The sequence below is a fragment of the Triticum aestivum genome, chromosome 2B (genome assembly GCF_018294505.1).
Source record: "Triticum aestivum cultivar Chinese Spring chromosome 2B, IWGSC CS RefSeq v2.1, whole genome shotgun sequence".
Taxonomy (NCBI): domain Eukaryota; kingdom Viridiplantae; phylum Streptophyta; class Magnoliopsida; order Poales; family Poaceae; genus Triticum; species Triticum aestivum.
Window position 1 is genome coordinate 666,313,135 of NC_057798.1, and position 16,053 is coordinate 666,329,187.

Sequence of the window (16,053 nt, forward strand, 5' to 3'; positions counted from 1 at the left end):
CCTTCTAGGTATGGGTGGAATTATGTTTCAATACTGAATTGGTAGTACAGATCCATGCAGTTTATGTATGTAGGACTACATACTCACATGGGTCACTTAGTTTGGATATATTTTGAATTTGTTGAAGGGATTAATATTTCGATTGCAATGGTAAATCACAACATATGTGTGCGTGTCTGTGTGTGTGTGTGTGTGTGTGTGTGTGTGTGAAACTTTAGAAGTCATTCTATGCCTTGAAGTAGTCGGAAAGTTGTGTGGTATAACTGACTAAGTGAGTTCTTCCTTGACAAGGCTTACTCTAATACTAATGATTGTTGGTGCATATTCATGAAGAAATCCCGAGTTAATTTTACATTACCTTAGTGATGCCGATAATTTAATCATCAATGTCTATACAAGATATATGAGATACAGATAATCATTTTAAGATGGATATTTGGGCCAAGCCAAATTATGCTATGTTTATAGCCATCATAATGTGGTTATATCATATATCCAGAAGTACTGTTGAAGTTCAATATGGTTATATCATATCAATGACACCAATGGTCATATTTATACTTGAACTGAGATACAAACCCATTCAGACCTAGGGGGATGTGAAGGAAATATGCCCTAGAGGCAATAATAAAGTTATTACTTATTTATTTATATCATGATAAATGTTTATTATTAATGCTAGAATTGTATTAACCGTAAACTTAGTACATGTGTGAATACATAGACAAAACAGAGTGTCCCTAGTATGCCTCTACTGGACTAGCTCGTTAATCAAAGATGGTTATGTTTCCTGACCATAGACATGTGTTGTCATTTGATAAACGGGATCACATCATTAGGAGAATCATGTGATGGACAAGACCCATCCATTAGCTTAGCATTATGATCGTTCCAGTTTCATTGCTACTGCTTTCTTCATGACTTATACACGTTCCTCAGACTATGAGATTATGCAACTCCTGAATACAAAAGGAACACCTTGTGTGCTATCAAATTTCACAACGTAACTGGGTGATTATAAAGATGCTCTACAGGTGTCTCCGAAGGTGTTTGTTGGGTTGGCATAGATCGAGATTACGATTTGTCACTTCGTGTATCGGAGAGGTATCTCTGGGCCCTCTCGGTAATGCTCATCACTATAAGCCTTGCAAGAAATGTGACTAATGAGTTAGTTGCGGGATGAAGCATTACATAACGAGTAAAGAGACTTGCCGGTAATGAGATTGAACTAGGTATGATGATACGGACGATCAAATCTCGGGCAAGTAACATACCGATGACAAAGGGAACAAAGTATGTTGTTATGCGGTTTGACCGATAAAGATCTTCATAGAATATGTAGGAACCAATATGAGCATCCAGGTTCCGCTATTGGTTATTGACCGGAGACGTGTCTCGGTCATGTCTACATAGTTCTCGAACCCGTAGGGTCCACACGCTTAACGTTCGGTGATGATTGGTATTATGAGTTTATGTGATATGATGTACCGAAGGTTGTTCGGAGTCCTGGATGTGACCACGGACATGACGAGGAGTCACGAAATGGTTGAGACATAAAGATTGATTTATTGGACGACTATGTTTGGACACCGGAATGGTTTCAGATGAGTTCCGGCATTTACCGGAGTACCGAGGGGTTACCGGAACCCCCCGGGGGTCAATGGGCCTTCATGAGCCTTAGTGGAAATAGAGGGCAGCAAGGGAGCTATGGGGCATGCCTCCCTAGGCCCAAACCGAATTGGTTTAGGGCTTGGGGGGCCGTCCCCCTCTTTCCTTCTCACCTCCTCCTCTTTCCTTCCCCTCCTAGTTGGACTAGGAAAGGCGGAACCTACTCCTATAGTAGGAGTAGGATTCCCCCCTTGGGGCGCACCCTATGAGGCCGCCAGCCCCCTCCCCTTGGTCCTTTATATACGGGGGCAGGGGGGCACACTAGAACACACAAGTTGATTGTTTAGCCGTGTACGGTGCCCCCTCCATAGATTTCCACCTCGGTCATATCGTCGTAGTGCTTAGGCGAAGCCCTGCATCAGTAACTTCATCATAACCGTCACCACGTTGTTGTGCTGACGAAACTCTCCCCCGACCTCAGCTGGATCTAGAGTTCGTGGGACGTCACCGAGCTGAACGTGTACAAATCGCGGAGGTGCCGTACCTTCGGTGCTAGGATCGGTCGGATCGTGAAGACGTACGACTACATCAACCGTGTTGTCATAATGCTTCCACTTTCGGTCTACAAGGGTATGTAAACAACACTCTCCCCTCTCGTTGCTATGCATCACCTAGAGATAGATCTTGCGTGGTCATGGGATTTTTTTAAATTACTGTGTTCCCCAACAGTGGAATCTGAGCCAGGTCTATGCGTAGATGTTATATGCACGAGTAGAACACAAAGAGTTGTGGGCGATAATAGTCATACTGCTTACCAGCATGTCATACTTTGATTCGGCGGTATTGTTGGATGAAGCGGCTCAGACCGACATTACGCGTACGCTTACGCGAGACTAGTTCTACTGACGTGCTTTGCACATAGGTGGCTAGTGAGTGTGTATTTCTCCAACTTTTGTTGAATCGAGTGTGGCTACGCCCCGTCCTTGTTGAAGGTTAAGACAACACACTTGACGAAAAATCGTTGTGGTTTTGATGCGTAGGTAAGAACGGTTCTTGCTAGAAGCCCGTAGCAGCCACGTAAAACTTGCAACAACAAAGTAGACGACGTCTAACTTGTTTTTGCAGAGCTTGCTGTGATGTGATATGGTCAAGGCATGATGTAATATAAATTGTTGTATGAGATGATCATGTTTTGTAACAAAGTTATCGGCAACTGGCAGGAGCCATATGGTTGTCACTTTATTGTATGCAATGCAATAGCCATGTAATTGTTTTACTTTACACTAAGCGGTAGCGATAGTCATAGTAACAATAGTTGGCGAGACGACAACGATGCTACGATGGAGATCAAGGTGTCGCGCCGGTGACGTTGGAGATCATGACGATGCTTCGGTGATGGAGATCATGAGCACAAGATGATGATGGCCATATCATGTCACATATTTTGATTGCATGTGATGTTTTCCCTTTATGCATCTTATCTTGCTTACGTCGGTAGCATTATAAGATGATCCCTTACTAAATTTCAAGGTACAAGTGTTCTCCCTGAGTATGCACCGTTGCTACAGTTCGTCGTGCCGAGACACCACGTGATGATCGGGTGTGATAAGCTCTACGTTCACATACAACGGGTGCAAGCCAGTTTTGCACACGCAGAATACTCGGGTTAAACTTGACGAGCGTAGCATATGCAGATATGGCCTCGGAACACTAGAGACCGAAAGGTCGAGTGTGAATCATATAGTAGATATGATCAACATAGTTATGTTCACCATTGAAAACTACTCCATGTCACGTGATGATCGGACATGGTTTAGTTGATTTGGATCAGGTGATCATTTAGATGACTAGAGGGATGTCTATCTAAGTGGGAGTTCTTAAGTAATGATTAAATTGAACTTTAATTTATCATGGACTTAGTCCTGATAGTATTTTGCAAATTATGTTGTAGATCAATAGCTCGCGTTATAGCTTCCCTATGTTTCTATATGTTCCTAGAGAAAACTAAGTTGAAAGATGATAGTAGCAATGATGCGGATTGGGTCCGTGATCTGAGGTGTATCCTCATTGCTGCATAGAAGAATTATGTCCTTGATGCACCGCTAGGTGACAGACCTATTGCAGGAGCAGATGCAAACATTATGAACGTTTGGCTAGCTCAATATGATGACTACTTGATAGTTTAGTGCACCATGCTTTACGGCTTAGAACCGGGACTTCAAAAACATTTTTGAAACGTCACGGAGCATATGAGATGTTCCAAGAGCTGAAATTGGTATTTCAGACAAATGTCCATGTTAAGAGGTATGAGACCTCTGACAAGTACTTTGCCTAAAAGATGGAGGAGAATTGCTCAACTAGTGAGCATGTGCTCAGAATGTCTGGGTACTGCAGTCACTTGAATCAGGTGGGAGTTAATCTTCTAGATAAGATAGTGACTGACAGAGTTCTCTAGTCGCCATCACCAAGTTACTGGAACTTCATGATGAACTATAGTATGCAAGGGATGACGAAAACAATTCCCGAGCTCTTCGTGATGCTGGAATCAACGAAGGTAGAAATCAAGAAAAGTATCAAGTGTTGATTGTCAAGACCACTAGTTTCAAGAAAAAGGGCAAAGGGAAAGAAATGGAACTTCAAATAGAGTGGCAAGCAAGTTGTCACTCCCGTGAAGAAGCCCAAAGCTAAACCTAAGCCTGGAACTAAGTGCTTTTACTGCAAAGGAAATGGTCACTAGAAGCGGAACTACCCCAAATACTTGGTGGATAAGAAGGATGGCAAAGTGAACAAAGGTATATTTGATATAAAGATTATTGATGTGTACTTTACTAGTGTTCATAGTAACCCCTAGGTATTTGATACTTGTTCGGTTGCTAAGATTAGTAACTCGAAACAGGAGTTATAGAATAAACAGACTAGTTAAGGGTGAAGTGACGATGTGTGTTGGAAGTAGTTCCAAGATTGATATGATCATCATCGCACACCCCCTATACTTTCGAGATTAGTGTTGAACCTAAATAAATGCTATTTGGTGTTTGCGTTGAGCATGAATATGATTAGATCATGTTTATTGCAATACGGTTATTCATTTAAGACAGAGGATAATTGTTATTCTGTTTACATGAATAAAACCTTCTATGGTCATACACCCAATGTTGATGGTTTATTGAATCTCGGTCATGGTAATACACATATTCATAGTATTGATGCCAAAAGATGCAAAGTTGATAATGATAATGCAACATATTTGATGGTTTATACACCCAATGTTGATGGTAATACACCCAATGTTGATGGTTTATCATGTGAGGCATAATCGAATTGAAAACTAAAATCAAGATGACAAGTTTCATGGTTATCATTATTCTTAATAGCATACAAGTCATCACAATAATCATCATATATAGCAACTTTGTTCTCAAAATCAATTGGAACCTCTTCCGAAATAGTGGATTCATCACTAAATAAAGTCATGACCTCTCCAAATCTACTTTCATAATTATCACAATAATATTCAACATCCTCCAAGATAGTGGGATCATTACTTCCTAAAGTTGACACTCTTCCAAACCCACTTTCATCAATATAATCATCATAAATAGGAGGCATGCTTTCATCATAATAAATATTCTCATCAAAACTTGGGGGACTAAACATATCATCTTCATCAAACATAGCATCCCCAAGCTTGTGGCTTTGCATATCGTTAGCATCATGGGTATTCAAAGAATTCATACTAACAACATTGCAATCATGCTCATCATTCAAAGATTTAGTTCCAAACATTTTAATGCATTCTTCTTCTAGCAATTGGGCACAATTCAACACGGCAATCCGACCCATGAGCGGCCGCGCCCATGGGCACCCGACCCGAATGGGTAGGGTATGGGTCGTCATCTTCACCCGCGGGTAAGCCCGATGGGTAACCCGATTAGTCGTGGGTAGGGTATGGGCATAAGGTCCTACCCATGGGCCGCCCGATGGGTTACCCGATTAATATTAATAGTTATATAAATGTTTTATATCATGTACATGTGTGCCATAAGATACACATACATCATGTAGTAGTTACAGAGCCTCAAGCCCACACACAAAGAGTCGACTCATGCAAACCCTCTCGTTCCTCAAAATGAAGGCCCAAAATATTTAGCTAGCGGCCCATGCAACACACGCATCAGCACCGCTGGTTCATTGCCCCTACCAAACCTTTAGTCCCACCTCGGCTGGCCACGGGAAAGAAGCCATCGATGAGTCTATAAAACAAGTTGTTGGCTGCTTCTTTGCATGTCGCTTCATGACGCTGACACCTATGTGCATGGGCCACAGAATAATTTTTCCCCAATATTTAATGTATATATCTATTGCCCAATGGGTGTCCGAATGGGTCGGGTGACCCGATGGGTCGGGCATGGGTCTGAGTTTAGACCCATGGGTAGGGTTGCGGGTGGGCTCTCTGCCCGATAGTTGACTCGGGCATGGGTCTGGTTGGGGTTGACCCGGTGAAACCCGGCCCGACTGCCAGGTTGAGGCACAATTATCGGAATCCTTATTTTCATGGAAGACATTAAAAAGATGAAGCATATGAGGCACCCTTAATTCCATTTTTTTGTAGTTTTCTTTTATAGACTAAACTAGTGATAAAACAAGAAACTAAAATATTCGATTGCAAGATCTAAAGATATACCTTCAAGCACTCACCTCCCCGGCAATGGCACCAGAAAAGAGCTTGATGTCTACTACACAACCTTCTTCTTGTAGATGTTGTTGGGCCTCCAAGTGCAGAGGTTTGTAGGACAGTAGAAAATTTCCCTCAAGTGGATGACCTAAGGTTTATCAATCCGTGGGAGGTGTAGGATGAAGATGGTCTCTCTCAAACAATCCTGCAACCAAATAACAAAGAGTCTCTTGTGTCCCCAACACACCCAATACAATGGTAAATTGTATAGGTGCACTAGTTCGGCGAAGAGATGGTGATACAAGTGCAATATGGATGGTAGATAAAGGTATTTGTAATCTTAAATTATAAAAACAGCAAGGTAGCAAGCGATAAAAGTGAGCATAAACGGTATTGCAATGATAGGAAACAAGGCCTAGGGTTCATACTTTCACTAGTGCAAGTTCTCTCAACAATAATAACATAGATAGATCATATAACAATCCCTCAACATGCAACAAAGAGTCACTCCAAAGCCACTAATAGCGGAGAACAAACGAAGAGATTACGGTAGGGTACGAAACCACCTCAAAGTTATTCTTTCTGATCGATCTATTCAAGAGTCCGTAGTAAAATAACATGAAGCTATTCTTCTCGTTTGATCTATCCTAGAGTTCGTACTAGAATAACACCTTAAGACACAGGGGGGCCCAAGGGGGGGGCGCACCAGCCCACCAGGGGCTGGTTCCCCTCCCACTTCAGCCCATGGGGCCCTCCGGGATAGGTGGCCCCACCCGGTGGACCCCCGGGACCCTTCCGGTGGTCCCGGTACAATACTGGTGACCCCTGAAACTTTCCCGATGGCCGAAACTCAACTTCCCATATATAATTCTTTACCTCTGGACCATTCCGGAACTCCTCGCGACGTCCGGGATCTCATCCGGGACTCCGAACAACTTTCGGTTTGCTGCATACTAATATCTCTACAACCCTAGCGTCACCGAACCTTAAGTGTGTAGACCCTACGGGTTCGGGAGACACGTAGACATGACCGAGACGGCTCTCCGGTCAATAACCAATAGCGGGATCTGGATACCCATGTTGGCTCCCACATGCTCCTCGATGATCTCATCGGATGAACCACGATGTCGAGGATCCAAGCAACCCCGTATACAATTCCCTTTGTCAATCGGTATGTTACTTGCCCGAGATTCGATCGTTGGTATCCCAATACCTCGTTCAATCTCGTTACCGGCAAGTCACTTTACTCGTGCCGTAATGCATGATCCCATGACCAGACACTTGGTCACTTTGAGCTCATTATGATGATGCATTACCGAGTGGGCCCAGAGATACCTCTCCGTCATACGGAGTGACAAATCCCAGTCTCGATCCATGTCAACCCAACAGACACTTTCGGAGATACCCGTGGTATACCTTTATAGTCACCCAGTTACGTTGTGACGTTTGGTACACCCAAAGCACTCCTACGGTATCCGGGAGTTACACGATCTCATGGTCTAAGGAAAAGATACTTGACATTGGAAAAGCTCTAGCAAACGAACTACACGATCTTGTGCTATGCTTAGGATTGGGTCTTGTCCATCACATCATTCTCCTACTGATGCGATCCCGTTATCAATGACATCCAATGTCCATAGTCAGGAAATCATGACTATCTGTTGATCAACGGGCTAGTCAACTAGAGGCTCACTAGGGACATGTTGTGGTCTATGTATTCACACATGTATTACGATTTCCAGATAACACAATTATAGCATGAATAAAAGACAATTATCATGAACAAGGAAATATAATAATAATCCTTTTATTATTGCCTCTAGGGCATATTTACAACAGATATAGGTTTTTGTAATCTGAAAATATAAAAATAGCAAGGTAGCAAGTGGTAAAAGTGAGCACAAACGGTATTGCAATGCTAGGAAACAAGGCCTAAGGTTCATACTTTCACTAGTGCAAGTTCTCTCAACAATAATAACATAATTAGATCATATAACAATCCCTCAACATGCAACAAAGAGTCACTCCAAAGTCACTAATAGCAGAGAACAAACGAAGAGATTATGGTAGGGTACGGAACCACCTCAAAATTATTCTTTCTGATCGATCTATTCAAGAGTCCGTAGTAAAATAACATGAAGCTATTCTTCTCGTTTGATCTATCCTAGAGTTCGTACTAGAATAACACCTTAAGACACAAATCAACCAAAAACCTAATGTCACCTAGATACTCCAATGTCACCTCAAGTATCCGTGGGTATGATTATACGATATGCATCACACAATCTCAGATTCATCTATTCAACCAACACAAAGAACTTCAAAGGGTGTCCCAAATTTTCTACTGGAGAGTCAAGAAGAAAATGTGTGCCGACCCCTATGCATAAGTTCACAAGGTCACTGAACCCGCAAGTTGATCACCAAAACATACATCAAGTAGATCACGTGAATATCCCATTGTCACCACAGATAAGCACATGCAAGACACACATCAAGTGTTCTCAAATCCTTAAAGACTCAATCTGATAAGATAACTTCAAAGGGAAAACTCAATCCATTACAAGAGAGTAGAGGGGGAGAAACATCATAAGATCCAACTATAATAGCAAAGCTCGCGATACATCAAGATCGTGCCAAATCAAGAACACGAGAGAGAGAGAGAGATCAAACACATAGCTACTGATACATGCCCTCAGCCCCAAGGGTGAACTACTCCCTTCTCGTCATGGAGAGTGCTGGGATGATGAAGATGGCCACCGATGAGGGATCCCTCCTCCGGCAGGGTGCCGGATCAGGGTCCCGCTTGGTTTTTCGTGGCTACAGAGTATTGCGGCGGTGGAACTCTCGATATGGTTATTTTCTGGAGGTTTGGGTATTTATAGGAATTTTTGGCGTCGGTCTCATGTCAAGGGGGTCTCCGAGTCGTCCATGAGGCAGGGGGCGCACCCAGGGGGGTAGGGCTCGCCCTCCACCCTCGTGGATGGCTCGGGGCTCTTCTGGCCCAACTCTTTTACTTCCGGGGCTTCTTTTGGTCCATAAAAAATCGTCAAAAATTGGCATGTCAATTGGACTCCGTTTGGTATTCCTTTTCTGTAAAACTCAAAAACAAGGAAAAATAGAAACTGGCACTTGGCTCTAGGTTAATAGGTTAGTCCCAAAAATCATATAAAATATCATATAAATGCATATAAAACATCCTAGATGGATAATATAATAGCATGGAACAATAAAAAATTATAGATACGTTGGAGACGTATCAGAGTGGTACGGTAATCCTGTTCTGAAAGTCATGTTATTAGAACATGATGAACCTGCGAACTATGAGGAAGCGATGACGAGCCCAGATTCCGCGAAATGGCTTGAGGCCATGAAATCTGAGATAGGATCCATGTATAAGAACAAAGTGGGGACTTTGGTGGACTTGCCCGATGATCGACAATCCATAGAAAATAAATGGATCTTCAAGAGGAAGACGGACACTGATAGTAGTGTTACTATCTACAAAGCTTGATTTGTCGCAAAAGGTTTTCGACAAGTTCAAGATGTTGACTATAATGAGATTTTCTCAACTGTAGCGATGCTTAATTCCGTATGAATCATGTTAGCAGTTGCCATATTTTATGAAATCTGGCAGATGGATGTCAAAACTGCATTCCTGAATAGATTTCTGGAAGAAGAGTTGTATATGACACAACCAAAAGGTTTTGTCGATCCAAAGGGTGCTAACAAAGTGTGCAAGCTCCAGTGATCCATTTATGGACTGGTGCAAGCCTCTCGGAGTTGGAATAAACATTTTGATAGTGTGATCAAAGCATATGGTTTTATACAGACTTGTGGAGAAGCCTGTATTTACAAGAAAGTGAGTGGGAGCTCTGTAGCATTTCTAATATTATATGTGGATGACATATTGTTGATTGGAAATAATATAAAATTTCTGGATAGCATAAAGGGATACTTGAGTAAGAGTTTTTCAAAGAAAGACCTCGGTGAAGCTGCTTATATATTGGGCATCAAGATCTATAAAGATAGATCAAGATGCTTGATAAGTTTTTTCAGTGAGTATATACCTTGACAAGTATTTTAATGAGTTCAAAATGGATCAGTCAAACAAGCAGTTCTTGTGTGTATTACAAGGTGTAAAATTGAGTAAGACTCAAAGCCCGACCACAGCAGAAGATAGAAAGAGAATGAAAGTCATTCAGTATGCTTCAGTCATAGGTTCTATAAAGTATGTTGTGTTGTGTACCAGACCTATTGTGTACCTTGCCATGAGTTGGGCAAGGGGGTACAATAGTGATCTAAGAGTAGGACAGTGGTCAAAATTATCCTTAGTGAGGACTAAGGAAATGTTTCTTGGTGATGGGGGTAATAAAGAGTTCGTCGTAAAGAGTTACGTTAATGCAAGCTTTTACACCGATCCAGATGATTCCAAGTCTCAATATGGATACATATTGAAAGTGGGAGCAATTAGCTGGAGTAGCTCCATGCAGAGCATTGTAGACATAGAATATTTGCAAAATACTTACGACTCTGATTATAACAGACCGTTGAATAAACTTCTCTCACGAGCAAAACATGATCACACCTTAGTACTCTTTGGGTGTTAATCACATAGCGATGTGAACTAGATTATTGACTCTAGTAAACCCTTTAGGTGTTGGTCACATGGGATGTGAACTATGGGTGTTAATCACATACAGATGTGATCTATTGGTGTTAAATCACATGGCAATGTGAACTAGATTATTGACTCTAGTGCAAGTGGAAGACTGAAGGAAATATGCCCTACAGGCAATAATAAAGTTATTATTTATTCCCTTATATCATGATAAATGTTTATTATTCATGCTGGAATTGTATTAACCGGAAACTTAGTACATGTGTGAATACATAGACAAAACAGAGTGTCCCTAGTATGCCTCTACTTGACTAGCTCGTTAATCAAAGATGGTTATGTTTCCTGACCATAGACATGTGTTGTCATTTGATAAACGGGATCACATCATTAGGAGAATGATGTGATGGACAAGACCCATCTGTTAGCTTAGCATTATGATCGTTACAGTTTCATTGCTACTGCTTTCTTCATGACTTATACACGTTCCTCAGACTATGAGATTATGCAACTCCCGAATACCAGAGGAACACCTTGTGTGCTATCAAACGTCACAACTTAACTGGGTGATTATAAATATGCTCTACAGGTGTCTCCAAAGGTGTTTGTTGGGTTGGCATAGATCGATGATTTGTCACTCCATGTATCGGAGAGGTATCTCCGGGCCCTCTCGGTAATGCTCATCATTATAAGCCTTGCAAGCAATGTGACTAATGAGTTAGTTGCAGGATGAAGCATTACAGAACAAGTGAAGAGACTTGCCGGTAACGAGATTGAACTAGGTATGATGATACCGACGGTTGAATCTCGGGCAAGTAACATACCGACGACAAAGGGAACAAAGTATGTTGTTATGCGGTTTGACTGATAAAGATCTTCGTAGAATATGTAGGAACCAATATGAGCATCCAGGTTCTGCTATTGGTTATTGACCAAGGACGTGTCTCGATCATGTCTACATAGTTCTCGAACCCGTAGGGTCCGCACGCTTAACGTTCGATGACGATTGGTATTATGAGTTTATGTGATATGATGTACCGAAGGTTGTTCGGAGTCCCGGATGTGATCACGGACATGACGAGGAGTCTCGAAATGGTCGAGACATAAAGATTGATATATTGGACGACTATGTTTGGACACCGGAATGGTTTCGGATGAGTTCGGGCATTTACCGGAGTACCGGGGGGGGGGTTACCGGAACCTCCCGGGGGGTCAATGGGCCTTCATGGGCCTTAGTGGAAATAGAGGGCCGCAAGGGAGCTGTGGGGCATGCCCCCCCTAGGCCCAAACTGAATTGGTTTAGGGCTTGGGGGCCCGGCCCCCTCTTTCCTTCTCCTCTCCTCCTCTTTCCTTCCCCTCCTAGTTGGACTAGGAAAGGGGAAACCTACTCCTAGTAGGAGTAGGATTCCCCCTTGGGGCGCACCCTATGAGGCCGCCGGCCCACTTGCTCCTTTATATACGGGGGCAGGGGGGCACCCTAGAACACACAAGTTGATTGTTTAGCTGGTGCCCCTCTCCACAGATTTCCACCTCGGTCATATTGTCGTAGTTCTTAGGCGAAGCCCCGCGTCGGTAACTTCATCATCACTATCACCACGCCGTCGTGCTGACGAAACTCTCCCCCAACCTCAGCTGGATCTAAAATTCGTGGGACGTCACCGAGCTGAACGTGTGCAGATCACGGAGGTGCCGTACCTTCGGTGCTAGGATCGGTCGGATCGTGAAGACATACGACTACATCAACCGCATCGTCATAACGCTTCCGCTTTCGGTCTACGAGGGTATGTAGACAACACTCTCCCCTCTCGTTGCTATGCATCACCTAGAGATAGATCTTGTGTGATCATAGGATTTTTTTTGAAATTACCGTGTTCCCCAATAAGATGGTGATGTGTAGTTGAACCTGGAGCACCATATTTGAATACCATTAGAGCACTCGCATAACTAGCAAAATATGACAATCCTGGTATTATACCTGATAGAAATTTATTGAAAGTGCAATCCCCGACAAAAGGTATATGATATGTGTAATAAATATCCGCAGATATATCCAAGGCACAAAGTTCTTGATTAATTCCATTAGGAAAATCAAGATGGGGCCATGGTGTGATATTCAAATAATGACCAATTTTTTATCCCAACAATTCCATCTGGAAGAGTATATGAGGAAATTCTTCAGAACAGACTTTAAATGAGTCCTTTCGGTAGTCGTTCCGTGATAATTATATAAAGCATCACAAGATATGTATGGCTTCACAAAATGATTAGCCACATGTGAAATCATGCGGATATTCACTGGATTCACCTATCATTATCTATCAAGATAATGCCACTTGTATTGCTTATGGGTTATATTATCCTCCTGAATTGCAGAAATGTAAGAGGATGATTTGGAATTGAATTACTACGAGACAACATTGAGGTTTGCTAAGTTAACAGGGAGTAAAATCCCAAACTATAACCTGTTGATAATCCTTCGATCGTTCATATTGTAATCTTTTTTATGACTTTTCCCTGATGGTTTCCCATATAAGGTTTTTTATGAGACAATATAAATACAAGTGTGGATGTATGACATGTTGGTTTCTCCTTTTTTCTGATATATGTTGCCATGTTCTTCTTTCATACATGTTGAGCATTTATCCAGATACATGTTTGAGCATTTGTGAAATGCACATACGATTTTTTTAAGACGTGGCGGACATTTTGTAAACAACATTGATATTTTTGAAATGTCATAAATATTTTTTAATGCACAAACATTCCTTTTATATTATGAAGATTTCTTTAACATCATGAATTTTTTATATATATTGTAATATTTTGGACATTGAATGAACATTTTGAAAAATATCATGAACACATCTTACCCGAATGCTCAATCGTGCAGCTACACGATTTAGCTGTCGCGAGCGCACGCTCCCTAGCCGTACTAGTAAGCTTGCACGTGCAACGCACGTCTTGGCTAAAACTCCTTTTAGAGATACATCTACTCCTAATCAAAAACACTTTGTTTGTAGTTATATTTCTTTATGGCAGATGCCTGCACGTGCAACACCGTTATAAGCTTAGCAAGAAATTTTCTCGGTCCCCTCTTAAACATGTGTGAACAAAATAAGCTACTAATCTCCTCTTAAATCAAAACAATGCTCCCCTAATCAATAATCAGAGCATTCCCGCACAACAACCTCAACAGCAATCTTCTCTTTATCAGCCGCTCACCATTTGTGTCGCCACCATTGACGACATCTTCGGCACACTACACCGGCTTTGGCAGCAATGAAGGCGATGGTAGATCCCGTGGGACTGTTGCACATGGTACCAGGCCAAGCTGCTCACTCCAACGATGAAAGCGACCACCCGCAGCAAACATTGGATGGTCATTATGTGTTGCAAAGCAACTCAAGCACATATGTATTAGTTGAAGTTTCACGGCTGTAGTGACGAAAAATAGTCTTAGTTGTTGCATAGAACAAGAAGGATCTGATGCTTCAATATCAAGCAAAATAGTGTACTATCCTCACCAGTATCGAGCAACATATTTTCTCTCACATTCTCTGTTGGTTTAAAAACATGGTTAGCTGAATAATCCTAGACCGGGGTTTGAAATATTCTACAAAGGTAGTTTTAAAGAATCTTGTAATGATGTGTGAAAACATCAGATTGTCAAAAATAATTACACATCACAATAAGCAGGCAAGGAACCATGCCATGATTCTTATCTTCTGTATATACTTCCGATTTTGGACAAATGGTAGGCAATAATCATGTTCATTTTTTAAACCAATTTGTAAATCAAGGCAATACAATGTGGAATTCAAACTTCAGTCGTAACAGGTGAAGAATGATTACCAATATATCCACATCAGAGGCCTATATTAAGAAACAATGAAACTGCCGCTAGGATGGTGAATGAGAAGTCAACATCCAACATGAATAGATAGACAGTAGGTAGATAACAAGTTAACCTTATCTTCCTGCTGAATCTTGGATATGACCCCAGTATTGCGAACCAATGGCTTTGTTTTTTCACAAATGGATCCTTTTCCCTTAATTTTTCTATCAAAACAAACAACTTTCCCCGGGATAACCACCATATATATGTCCATTTGACAACAACTTGCACCATCCACCTGGCATGGTTCTTAGTTGATTGCGCCTATTCTTCTGCTCTCACATGATACAAACCAGACAATGTCGTGTAATGCTCCAATAATCAGACAATCAAGATGCAGAATTATATATAGACTCAATCTTCTTAGTGAAGACATCTTAACATGTGTTGACATTCACAAAACTGTCAGTAATGGTTTTATAGATGACAAAAGCAAATTTATGCTATGCCAACAGAATTACCAGTACATATTTTATTGAAGTACATACGTACATGTACATTCAGTAGTCTATCAGATTTTATTCTTGTCGGAACATGCAGAAGATTTTAATAAAAGGTAAATAGACAAATACTAATCCAAGTAATATCAACATTGGGATGCTCTCCAATCTGATTTCTTGGTGATAACATGATCGAGTTAAAGAAAACAAAATACAGAACAACATTGTGAAAATATATTGCTAATGATAAACATTGTTCCCAGAAAAAGGTCAGCAACAGTACTTACTTCAGCATAACTAAGAAATACTATGTTGGTTTAATGTGATCACCAATGTCTTGATAATCTGCAATACAATAAAGAATAGTACCATTTGTTTAGTAATAGCAAGCACAATCCATCAGATTGGAGTTCCAAGTATGAACAAGGGCTATATAACATATCCTTGATTTTGGGCCCATCCCTGTCATTCTGTATAAAATCCAATACCACAAAAATAACGAAAAATCCTTCATTACACTGACATAAAGGCAAGTGTTGCCGCGCCCGTCCATTTTAGAAATGAAATATAGAAATGTTTGCGAAAACTTCCACATCGGAAACATGATGTAGATAATGAATCTAACCTAGGAATATATAATATAATATAATAAATATCCTATATGCTTTTGTTTCTTCTATTTCGTTTACATATTTTCTCATTTCTATTGAATATGATTCAAAAATCATTTCTTTAAGTGGAAACCCGCATAAAAGAGGACATCACTTATAGTTATAGACATTAAGGATATTATAGTATAAATCTAGCATGACTCCACCCT